The sequence below is a fragment of the Pomacea canaliculata genome, linkage group LG5 (genome assembly GCF_003073045.1).
Source record: "Pomacea canaliculata isolate SZHN2017 linkage group LG5, ASM307304v1, whole genome shotgun sequence".
Taxonomy (NCBI): domain Eukaryota; kingdom Metazoa; phylum Mollusca; class Gastropoda; order Architaenioglossa; family Ampullariidae; genus Pomacea; species Pomacea canaliculata.
In genome coordinates, this window is record NC_037594.1 from 1,457,484 (window position 1) to 1,470,871 (window position 13,388).

The following is a 13,388-nucleotide window of genomic DNA, read 5'->3' on the forward strand; positions in this document are numbered from 1 at the left end:
AAAGGTGGTAAGAGAATTAACAGAGAATGATGAAAGACAACAACGGCCCTGACGACCCAACAGTCCACAATAATAAACTTGACTAAACAAAGCAAAATACGAAAGGTCCAGCCTACGGACCATCCAAGTCTACAAAATTATTTCGTCTGAAGCCTGCAAAGGACATCGTAGGAAAAACACGAAATTCAGTCACTCTAGGAGATTTTTTTAAAGCAACATAACTTTGCATGGCGGGAATCATCACGTGCCAAGTTATCTGAGACGGAATAGCGGTATCCGCCTGGTCTGCGCATGTGTGTAAAAGACAAAGTTTATTACCGCACTGTACACCAGCTGTATAATAAAAATGTTATTGCCAGACACACCTCATCAACATCATCGCAGTACGCATGTTAATTGTCGTCCACAGCTTGATTTACTGAGCTGATACTAGACAGAGCGGTGATAAAGTTTGTATGGACACGCACGTGCAGAATATTCAATTCGGTCGTTTCCATCCAGACATGAGGACACACCACACACTGGATGACTCAGAGAACAGTCAATGCCAGGTAGACTGGGAATTGCAGAATGGATGACACACCTCCGTGCAATACCTGTCTCACCTGACGGTTTGACCCTCTACGACCCCTCAGTGTGTCTCAGACACCATCCTGTCTCTCTTTGCACTGCTCTGTCGGCTTTGACCTTTACACCAGTAATTTATTTGTCTGCTAAAAACATTTTATTGGAGGTGGTCAGCTAAGACGGTTTGCGACAAAACTGACAGAGCAGAATTCTGTTTGACCTTTACGCCCTCCGCTTTCGGGGTTGTCTGCCTCTCTTCATCGAAAACGTGTCCTCAGAGCTTTAGTAGCGGTGTGTTTATCTCCTTTCCCACCAAGTCAGTGATCATAACATTTTGTACAACGGGAGACATTTCTAACCAATGTCTGTAAACAGCATGGAACTTAGAGTGATTTAGACAGTAAATATGTTAAAGATTATCGTTTACTTTAGTCATTCCTTCACTATATCACACTCCCACAAAGCTCGTGTGAGAAAACATTTGACATTCTTTGAGTAGTCGGCCATGTCAGGTCTTAGCTCTTCTATTTTGTACCTTGATTCGCTCCAGGCCACAGTACAGCTCAACCATCTATGGCTCTGCTCTGGAATAATTTCTAAAATATCCTGACATTACTGATCATCATTATGGGCTCTGCACCTGTCTTTCGAACAACTAAAATATTAAGCAGGTGCTGTGGAAACCCTGATTTCTTTTTGCCGCCTGAAACTTGTACTTTCGTATGCTTGTCTAAAATCTCACCCTCCAACTAACTTGCTGTTTCTCATTATCATCGTACTGCCCTGTGCCTTATTCGTGCCAAAGAGCTCAAACCAGTAACCCTTCGTATACTGCATTAATCACACGCTGCCTGAGCAGATACTCAACAAGAAGACTTTCTCATTCTCCATTAAGGTCCTCCTTGGACATATCTGCTTCCTCAGATTCGTCTTAATGTCAAACATTAAGATAGGCGACACGTCTACAGAAAGTTCTTTCTGAGTTTTATGGATTGTGGTCTTTCTTAGTGAACTTGGTGGACAGCTGCAGCTCTTTCCTGTCAGAAGCAACAAGCATATCTAGCTTGTCTTACTAATGAGCGCTCCATGTACTATGTCCGACTTCAAATCATTTTAATAGCATGGACACCAGTCTCTTCGGTAGAAAACCTCATAACAAATTTTGTCTCGCTATCCTAACTCTTTACTGCCGTTTGGAATATCTCTTATAGTCCAGCTCAATATCATCAAGCAGCTCTAGTTTGTCATGCAAAGACATTGTCTTTATTTGGGTTCAAAGCCATGGTGGCAATCATTGAAATGTTGATGTGGAGCAAGTCGCTATGATGCCGTCTGTCTGACTACAGACCTTCTGAAGGATTTGTGCGGCATGAGAAACAATTCAAGGAAGACAAATAAAAACCCATACGATGGTTTGGCTGATTTATATATATTTATATATATTTTTGCAAGTGGTTTCCACTGGCTGGCTAGTCTCTAGAGAAGGCGAGCTTAACGTTCACAGAGTTGGCTGTTAGTCTGGGAGGTTTTTTAATTTAACAGCAACAGACATTTGTACTGCGTGAATCACCGCGTGCCGCGATGTCTGGGACCAAATGACCGGATAGGAATGGAATGCGAAAATAAACTTTATTACCATTGTACACCATCTGCACAATAAAATGCATTGATAGCAAATAGTAGTTGTCGTCCTAAGAATGGTTATGATGTTTGTCCTTATGTGCATGTGCAAACCATACTAAGACAGTCGTATCATCTCAAGACATCGGCAATGCGACAACTGCAGTGACTCAGGGGACAATCAGTGCCATGCAGACTTCAAGTGTACACGTGGCAGAAGGACTAACACACTTTGACCTGTCTTACCTGTCTCTGACCCTTCAGTCAAGATTCAAAAATCTTCTTTCCTCCCTTAACCACCTTTAAGCACTTTTAAGCTTTCATACTGGATGCGTTTGTCAGGTAACAACATTAATGATCTGAAGACAGCTTACAACACTAATTGAACAACTATTTTGTTGGATCTGTCGACCCTTGGTCTCCGGTGTTGCAAACCTCCTTATGTCAAATGACTCGTTAGTCCTCGGCCTCATTTCCGTCAGACCTCTGTAGTGTAGACCTCCTCAACTTCATGACTTTTCAGTGTCCAACTTCCGTTAGTACAATTTTCTAAGGCCTCTGGCTTATTATTCTGAGGCTACAGTTCAGAACACGTATTCCGGAAAACTCAGAAAACGGATATAAGTGACAGTCATCAGAGCAGTCAAACTGGGTAACAAGAAGAAAGTGAAAATTGCAAAAGTAACCCACTGTCCCTCAAGTACTCTCTACAGTCTACACCTTACTGAAGAAGAAAGAGAAGATTTAAAAACTCTACAAGAAGAAGCCATGTGTCCATCAGAAGGAAATGAAGGATGGTTGTTGAGAACTAACGGATGCCGACATTTATTTTTGAGGTGGCAAACTAGAAACAAAAGTGGCCCGGTGGCGCAACGGTTAGCGCTGTTAGCGCCTGTCACCAATACAGTGAAGGTTGGCTGCCCTGAGTTCATTTCTCGTCTCGGGCATGCTGTTCTTTCTCTGCACGTGGCATCTGTTTACAGGGCTGGCCGCCCTCCGCCAAGGACGGTCCCAAGCCCGGCTGAAAAAGGAGGAGGGTTGGGCGTGGGGCCAGCACCCCCACCCCGTAAAACAAATCCATGCTACCGAAACATCGACAACAGTTAAGACTGTAGTCGATGGCCTATGCCCCAGGAGGGGTGAAAGGGCCTAAAAAAAAAAAAAAAACTAGAAACAAAAGGAAAATGAAGAGCGGCTGAGGAGCATATTAAAAAGTAATCACGGTAGTAAACTAGTAAACATGCTTCACATTCACAGCGGGATTTAAAGCCACAGAACACGATCTTGGTCGCCTTCAAAGAGAAAGAATTGACAGATGCTTTAATGTTAAAGACTTAAATAGCGTTAATCATCATCATCATCATCATCATCATCATCATCATCATCATCATCATCATCATCATCATCATCATCATCATCCATTAATCATCATCTTTTTGTATTTTGCTACATAATGTAAAAGTCACCTGATCAAAGCATGATCGCAGACGTGGCTTTTTTTGCACCATCTTGTAAGCGAGGACAAAATTCACAATAAGCAAAGTCAGCGAGACATCTTGTAGTAGATGCGAGATTAAACAACACCTGTCGCGGTACACAGCAGCAAACATTTCCCCCACCTACACAAACCTCTTCCCTTCCTCGCCCCCTTCTATACCCCACTCCTCCATTTTCCCTCCCATCCAAAGCCCCACACCTCGTTCAATACCTTTAAGTGGAAGTCCTTTTCCATTGCACAAATAAGACAACCAAGCCCCTCCCCGTAATATCTCCCTCCTCACACTAGGGACTACGAGCTCACCTACAGGAGGCACTTTCCCTACCAATCAAGCAGCAAGGACATTGGACATCACCGACTAACTGCCTGCAACACATCCTCACGGGCCTGACCATCGGCACTGACCACTTCCACCCGAGGACAGACAAGGGAGGGCGAGTTGTCGCTGTACGAGACAGACATGGCATCAGCACATCACCTGCTCGCCGCCGCCTTTAGTCTGTGCGGACTTTTGTTTCTTCTTCACGTCGTCACAGGTAGCTTTACTTCATAAGACTCTTTCCTTTCTTTTGTTTTACTCATTTATTTCTCACATTAATGAGGTCTAAATCTGATGCGTGACAAAGGCTGTTGCCTCAACATGTCTGACCTTCGCAGAAAAAGACACAATGATATTTCTTTTACTACAATAACTGCCCCGATGTGCTCTTTAATTGCGAAATTCTCTCCATTATATCATTAGCTTAACACTTTTTTCTAAGAATGCTAGGAAAGTTTCTCGCAAAGTTTATATTTTGTTTTATCCAATCTGGTGGCCACCGTTTTCCAGAAGGAAATTCGTTTTCGAGAAATCTTGACGATGAACACCCTCACTACTGTTATCGTTGATGTTTTGTGTTCTCGAGATGACGAGTCAGACCATTGTGTTGTCCTGCAACGGGCTGTAGAAGTTGGCAAGCTGGGAGAAAAATGATGAAAATAAAAGTGCGATTGATCACGTGTAGGTTTTCAACATCACCACCCCTCCCGCAAACCTTTCTCTTTTTCATCCTCTAACTTCATTTCTTTTTTCTATCGATCTGTCAGGATCGGCTGTTGAAAGTACTTAAATATTGCGGGCTTTTCTCGTGTATTTGAACAGAGTGTAGTAAAGGACGGTTATCTGGTATCGTCGCTTTTGAGTAAGAAAACTGCCTTTGTATCATGTGTCAGACACAGCTTAGCCGCAGTGACTCGGGGAAACCTTTCTTAATCACATTCACAAAGTACAGGGGAAAGGGTTTTTCTAAGAATACAATAGAACAAGTTTTGTGGGTTTTAGGAAATACTTATTCACAAGAATAGTATATTGTTGTCACTGAAATATTGGTATGCTGATGCCAGAGAGTGTTACACAACAGATGTGGCCAAAACTTACAACGAATTCAAATAACTGACTGATGTCTTCACCTTCGGCACAGCTGACAGACACGTGACTTATCCTCTCCCTCCCTCGCTCTTGCTTTGATAAGTGGGCTCACAGTCACAGTAACAATTCTCAGCTGTATAAAGATGATGTTGTTGTGATTTATTAACTTTGAATTTATAATCAAGATGCTTGCTATTGTTGTTGCACACAGCCATCCTTGACATGGGCCTAGGCATACTCAATTCAAAGCTTAAGTTCAAGTTCACTTTTTCTAGAAAATATAAAACAGTTTATGATGTGAGGTGCTGTATTCTTTGTTTACTTTTAACTTATTACAAATGTGCCAACTGATGGGACATCAGATACACACAGGAAGCGACATTTAGTATTCTAGATAATTTTTCTTTCTTTTGACTTTTCATTTTAATTAACAAGTAAAACAGAAAATGTTCCCTGACGATGACTTGAGTATCGACGTCTGTCATTGAGAAAGCTGCCCTGTAGTCACGTGATGCACTGTTGTCGATTGTGGGCGAAGGGTCACAATACTTCTAAACCACTTGATGTACCATCACCAGTTTTCAAAAACTGTTAATCAAGGAATGTGTTGATCCAACATCTTGGGTGACTAGTAGAGACGATGACAGGAAGAAGACTGATGTACCCGTGCTTTGTGTTGCAGTCAACAGCATCGTATGCAAGAAGTGTAGTCGCGAGGATGAAGGATGCCTTTCCGGAGATGTGCCAGAGGAGGACTGTGGTTCAAACGTCAGCTGTCGCACTATAGCAGGGGTCTCAAACTCAATTTACCCGGGGGCCACTGGAGGCAGAGTCTGGATGAGGCCGGGCCGCATCAGGTTTTCCACAAGAAAAGCTCTTACAAAAACATTCCAATGTTATCAAATGTCTTATTTTTTCATCTTAATTTTGTGTTAAAAAATAAAAATAAATTAACAAATTCAAAGAAAAAATAAATCAATTAGTAATAAATGAATAAATTGAAAATGAAAATATAATAATAATACAGCAGATATAGAAGACTGAAGAAAATATAGTTGCTGACCAGAGAAATGTAATTATTATTATTCAGATTCAAATGTCTGTATTAGCATTTCTTTAACATTTAACTTTCTGAACATGAATGGAACATTGAACATAAACTGTTTTGAACATGGCTTCTTCTGCCTACTTCTTGCTGCTAGAGGTCTGGCAGCGCTTACTCTCGCATAGCTGAGCCACATTTGGCTTAAGAGAGGAAGCAGTTGAGACCCTCAGTACGGCTTGAAGATGCTCATCAGTAAGTCTGGATCTGTACTTGGACTTATTGAAGTTCAAGGTAGAGAAGAGCTTTTCGCACAAGTATGTGCTCCCAAAAAGACACATGGTCCGCTTGAACATTCGGGAAAGCTCAGGGAAGCTAGGGGGCAATTCTCTCAAAAATTGCCCGAGCTTGTCTGCTTTTCCACTCACCTCCCTGAACTTGGCTTTGAGTTCAGAGTTGCACTGCAGGTCAATGAGCTCCATTTGAAGCACAGGAGGAGCATCTTGCACATCAAAGGAGAAGGGGTCCGCAAAAATTTGAAATGTGGTTCTGTGCGTCTTGAAGTCTGCAAATCTGTGATCGAATTCCTCCTGTAGCTTCAAAATGACATCCACATACTCTTCACCGCTGAACGGTGTGCCTGCATCCATGAGTGCCTTGCATGCTGGGAAATGGCAAAGGTTTGTCTGAGAAAGCTGGGCTTTCCATAACATAAGTTTTGTAGAGAATGCTCTCACGTTGTCATAGGCAGCACTGACAAGTTGCCCCTGACCTTGTAGCTTCTTGTTCAGTACGTTAAGCTCATGTGTCATATCAACCAAAAAAGCTAAGTCCATGAGCCATTTTGGATCACTTAGCCCAGGAACAGCAACCCCATCTTCCTCCATGAAGGCTTTCACTTCGGCTCTCAACTCAAAAAATCTCTTCAATATGTTTCCCCTGCTGAGCCAACGTACCTCGGTGAAGTAGAGCACATCCCCATATTCTGACTCCATTTCCTCTAAAAAAGCACGAAACCTTCTGTGCTTTAAGCCCTGGATCTGATTTGGTTGATACATTTCACAACGATAGACATCACATTGTCAAACTTCAGGCATTTGCTGCAAAGGGCCTGCTGATGAATAATGCAGTGCAGAGCAATGGCCTCCTCCACACCTTCCTCTTCCAGTTTTTTTTGAACAAGTGCCACGAGTCCATTTTTCCTCCCTGTCATTGATGGCGCTCCATCAGTTGTTATTCCAACAAACCTCCTCCAAGGCAAACCGGCATTCTCAATGGCATCACACAGCTGGTGAAATATCTCCTGAGCGGTGGTCTGGCCATGCATTGGAATCACTGAGAGCAACTCCTCTATGACTTCAAAAGTGTCATCAACACCGCGGACAAAGACTGCGAGTTGGGCAGTGTCGGTGATGTCTGTGGTCTCATCAAGAGCGACTGAGTATACACTGAAACATTTTGCTTTCTCACACAGTTGATCATAAATGTCACTTGACAGGTCAGAAATGCGCTCTGCTACGGTGTTGGCAGAAAGGCTGATGTTGCTAAACTGACCTTTCTTTTCTGGACAGACAATACATGCAGCCTGTAATATGCACATTTTTATAAATTCGCCTTCTTTGAATGGCTTTCCTGCTTTAGCAATCATCTCACTAACCACGTAGCTAGCTTCGACTGCTGCGTCATTCTCTTTGGTTGATTTCTTAAAGAAATTTTGTTGCCTCAGTAGATATGTTTTAAGATTAGCAACCCGGTTGACTCTCTCATCTCCCTGGTATTTTGCATACTCCTCAGCATGTCTAGTTGTGTAATGACGTTTCAAATTGTATTCTTTGTGCACTGCAACTTTCTCTGTGCAAATAAGACACGTTGGGCTGCCTCTGTGCTCAACAAAGAAATATTGCTCTTCCCACTTTTCCTGAAATTGTCTGTGCTCATCACCAACCTTTCTCTTAACTGCAGGCTTTGAAAAAGACATGTTTGGAGCTGTGCGTAAAGGTCTTTGCGGGCTCACTGTTGTGCAATGGCAAACTTAAACTGACCGTCTGCTTTCTTCCAAATATTTTTTCACTTGCCTCAGACTAAAATTACGTCACAAAATGACGTCGGGTTCTGACGCGAAACCGCGACGTATCCAACACACTCTTAAATGCAAGGCAAGGGCAACAATCACTAAGAAAACAAAAGACAGGGGCAACAACCTCCCGCCCCTCACAGACTGGTCCGTGACAGATGATATACAGTAACAGTATCAAACTCGGGCCGCACTAACATGAAACTTTGATATTGAGGTGGGGGCCGCAAACTTTTGTTTCGCGGGCCGCAGTTGGCCCGCGGGCCGCGAGTTTGAGACCCCTGCACTATAGTATTTTACAACAGCACGACTGGTAAATAAACATTTGTTTTACGTTTTATGTGTGCGTCCATCTGTGAGGCTTTGTTGTCAACTCTTACAGCTGAGTTACTGCCCTTGTATTCTGTTTGAATTGTTTTCCTCCCATTAGTTATGGGCAATAGCTTCCACTAAAGTCACAAGTTTGTTTCTCTTCTGCGACTACGTGTCCTTCTCTCTCTCTCTCTCTTATATATACATGAGCTGAAAGAAGTTAGATATGTAGGGGATGTGGAACATACTCTTATTGTATCAAATTGTTCAAATTCGATAGACAGAAAGATGGAAGGATACACAGAGAAAAAGAAAATTATAGATGTTAAAAGATGAAAGATTAACTGTTAGTGGATTAGATGCATAAGTAAATAGGTACATAGATAGATAGAAGGGCAGATAAAATTACTTTTATGAATGCCACTACATACCTCTGCTAAATCATTGCCCTTTGTCTGTCAGGCCTAAAAGGGGCTGCACTTCGAGACTGCAGAAAAGGTATAGAGAATATGGACTTTTGTATGGAAATTTATGGAGAGAAGAGTTGTCAGTACTTCTGCCTCACTGACAACTGTAACAGTATCTCCTACGTACCATAAGAAGAGGACTGACTTGTCAGAAACCTTCATGGGTACAAAAGCTATGGCTCCAGTTCTTTTGTATTAATACAGAACCATGCCAACAAGTACTCTTCAATGAAATTTCAGCCAAATTACACACAAGATAAACCATTTCATTCCACTCAAAATGTCTTCTATTATTTCCTGCTCTGCATCGTCGGAAACGTTTCAAGTAGACATTCCTGAAGGCTTTTAAAATATTTCGGCTTGTCGTACATTTATTGTGATATTTCACATGAAATTGTTTGCGTGGTCCTGAAAACTGAATAAAGGTTTGACATCTGAGTTCGTAGCCGCTACTCCTTTGTCGTGCGAACAAATGTAGATATGAATGTGATTGTAGTCTCACCACATCTGTCTAATCTGTCTTCTTCTTTCTCCTTTAGTTCATTAGTCTATTTCCTTGTTTCTTTCTCCCGTCTTTCTACATTCTTTTTTAAACTCACCATCCGCTATTATCGATGTTCCTCTAATTTATTATCTTTGCTCTGATCGTTATTTTATTGTTTATATTTTTTAACTAAGCTATGTTTTTATGTTTTTTACTCAAATTCTTATTCCCAAGAATAGTATATTGCTGCCACTGAAATATTGATATATATACGCCAGAGTGTTACACAACACATCTTACCAAAGGTCTAAAGTTAACAGAGCCAACCAGTTCGATCGGAATTGTTTGTCAGCGTGTCCGCTCGCGCCTGTTCGGTTCTTTATTTAGTATCAGACGATGACGACGATGATGAACTCGCTGTTTTGGAAAGATGCGTGTTGCGTTTAGAATAACAGATGGTAAGAGAATTAACAGATATGATGAATGACAACAACGGCCCTGACGACCCAACAGTCCACAATAATAAACCTGACTACCTATCTTTTCCTCTTCGTGCATCAGGTTGCACATAAGGCCTCGACCAGAGTCCGCCATGTCGATGTCGATCGGCTGAAACCCGCTCTAGGTGACCCCATGTCCAGCCCTTTCCTTTCATCTCCCTTTCCACTGTTCTTCTCCAAGTTTCCTTTGGGTGGCCTCGTTTTCTTCGGCCGTCTGGAGTCAAAGATTTTTAAATGTTTGTGTAAAGTATTTAAAAGTTGTTTTCAAATGCTGAAAATCGAGATGTTTGTATACGTACATTATTATACATACGCTGCTTGTCCTTATTATTTGCATATAATCTTGCTGTGTCACTGATTCATTATCTATCACTCACTAATCACTATATACACACACTCTCTCTCTCTCTCTCTCACACACACACACAATCTTTTATATGGTCCAAGATGTTACATCTACAGGTGGTAAAGATGTTGTTTCTTCCATGACTAACGCAGAAAAGATCATCAGTAGTCCATTGTAGATGTGTGTAGAGAAGCCGTTACGATGTCAGTCATGCAAGACGACGGGAAAGGTGAAAAGTCATAGACTGGAGTTCATCTGTAGATATTGGGATTCGTTACAGTTCAGATATAAAGGTCGGGAAGTAAGTGTTTTTTCTGTGGTGAACACAGATCACTCAGGCCAAGTGTAGATGTCGTCTTTTATTTTGCCTTAACCCTCTAACGGCCACTACCTCAAACCGTTTATCTCAACAGTCAACAGTTTGAACTTTCTTGACCTTTACACTTTAGTGAACTCATCGTGGATGAAATGAATTTTTATAGAATTTGTATGTGTAATATTTGAGTAATTTCTAACACATTGTAATTTCTAACACTTTGTTGGATATTTTTACTTGTTATTTGACTAATACATTCAAACCTCAGGAAATTCATATTTGCTTTCTGGTTTTCTCACTGTCAAGAAGTTTTAGTCTTTATTTTCCAGTATAAGTTATTAGATACTGTGTGTATTCAAGGAAGCTTAGACGGAGTTCTGACCTAATACACAAATACCACAATTACATTTGCTTTTATGAAAGTTCATACAAGGATATTACTGGATACTTGCAAGCCTGAACTGTACACTCAGGTGTACAACAGAGCCAACGATCATTTATATTTTTATTTTATTGACGAACCCAACACGGACATCAACTTGGAAGTGCTCTACTATCGGGTTTCGCTGGAGGGTTCATCCTCGAGTTCCTCAGAAGGGAAGCTTTCCTGAACCGTGCATGCGATGCCTGTCTTGTCGTCCCGGGAGAAGCTGTCGTTGCTCCTGTTGTTGCAGCTGTCCGTGACGCACAAGGAAATGCGATTCTCCGTAACAGAGTTATCAGAGATGCAAGTAAATCCTCCTCCATCACTACAACCACGAGCCTTCACCTTTATCCAACCTGCCAGGCACAGGGCAATGATTTAGGACTGGTATGTGATGGTACACATACAAGTGTTTTTAATGTATGCTGCTACTTTATCATCTGCTTATTTACACATGTATCCATTGAAATACGTGTCAATCAGACTCAGTTTACCTATACATTTTTCTTGTTCTCACTTTATCATTCCATCTTTATATCACTCAACTATAAACAATTTCATGCAACAAACGTAAGCCCATGTATATGTATATAGCGTATATACAGTATATAGAATCACCTGTCTATAAGAGTGACTTTAGTGGAGGTTCTCGCCCATAAGTGGTGAGGAAAACAATGCAAACAGAATACAAGGGCAGTAACACAACTGTAACGGTTGGCAAGAGAGTCCCACAAATGGACGCACACATAAAACGGAAAACAAATGTTTATTTACCATAATTGTGGTAAATGACTGCAGTGCCACAGAGGGCAACGGAATCACATTCAACCTCTGGCACCTCCACGGAATCGCATTTGGAATCGGTGTAAAGACACTCCTTGCACCTGAGGCTGTTGACTGCAACACAAAGTACAGGGTACATCAGTGTCCCTCCTGTCATCCTCTCTACTAGTCACCCAAGATGTGTTACCGTTGGATCAACACATTCCTTGATTAACAGTCTTCAAAAAACTGGTGATGGTACATCATGTGGAAACATTCATCTTCATCCTCATCGTCATCTGCGGGGGCTCGTCGAACGATGTGTGGTGTGTATTTGTGTGTCATACTCTTGTCCTGTTACAACTAACTCAGCACTAACATCACCCAACTTGCTTGTTTTAATAATATCGAATAAACTTTACTCAAGCACGGCAATGTCATTATAAATATTAGTGCCCTCGTAGTAGGGTAAATCTCTAGGTGGAAGATATACACCTCACATTATAACATCGGTACTTGTCTGTATGAGGTCTGTTGAGATGCGTAGGGCAATATGTTTTCATATTCCATAGATATCTGGTTCAAAGAACAGATTCTTTTCCTACTATGACTCAAGATAATGGCCTACAGGTAGAGAGATAAATAAAACATGATGATGGAATAAGTTTTCCGAAATTTTATCACAAAATGTTTTTACAAGCAAAACTGGAATGTCTTGAAAGAAAGTCACTTCACTCGGCTCAAACACAGGCGAAATACCAAGTGATGTTGAAAGCGTACAAGTCATCAATCGCACGTTCATCTTACCCAGTACCCAGGGTGGTCCGGGGGACGCCATAGTCAGCGCCTGTCACCAGGACGGTGAAAGTTGGCTGTATGATGGTGACGATAATGATTACACTCAATCATGATTTTAGAAACTATGACTTTAATCCTAGCTGTCACTTCTTTCTTTCTTACTTCCTCCCCTCTCCCCAACGACAGGTACTAGCAGGGCTAGCAGGGGGTAGACACGACTCTGCCTTGAGCTTTTTCTCCCAGAGTAAGCTGCTTGGTTAATGAGACCAAGTAAAATTATAATTAATGAGACGAAGTAATACTACATTGTTATAAAGTCAAAGCGCAGTTCAAATCCGCAGCTTAGTCGTTACAGTTGCTTCCCAGGTCCTTCAGACAGCAGTAATTAATAGGAGAATTTGGAAGAGAAGAGGAATCCGTTATCTGTCATCCACCTCTGGTCACGGTTGACTGTATAAAACTGTATGATGTCTGATATGAACCGTCTGTCTTCTCATGTTCTGCGCATGCGCATAGAGACCAAGTTGATAATCGCTCGGTATAGTATCTGCTCAATAAATCAAGCTGTGGACGACAATGAACATGTGAATGGCGATGACTTTTTCTAGCAATAAAACTTTTATTGTAAGAACCTGAAAATAGTGAAGGGAGGGAAAGTTTTCGATCAAGTGAGCAATACGACACCGGAAACCAAGGGTCGACAGATCCAACAAAATACTTTTCTTTCAATTAGTGTTGTAAGCCGTCTTCATTTCATTAATGTTGTTACC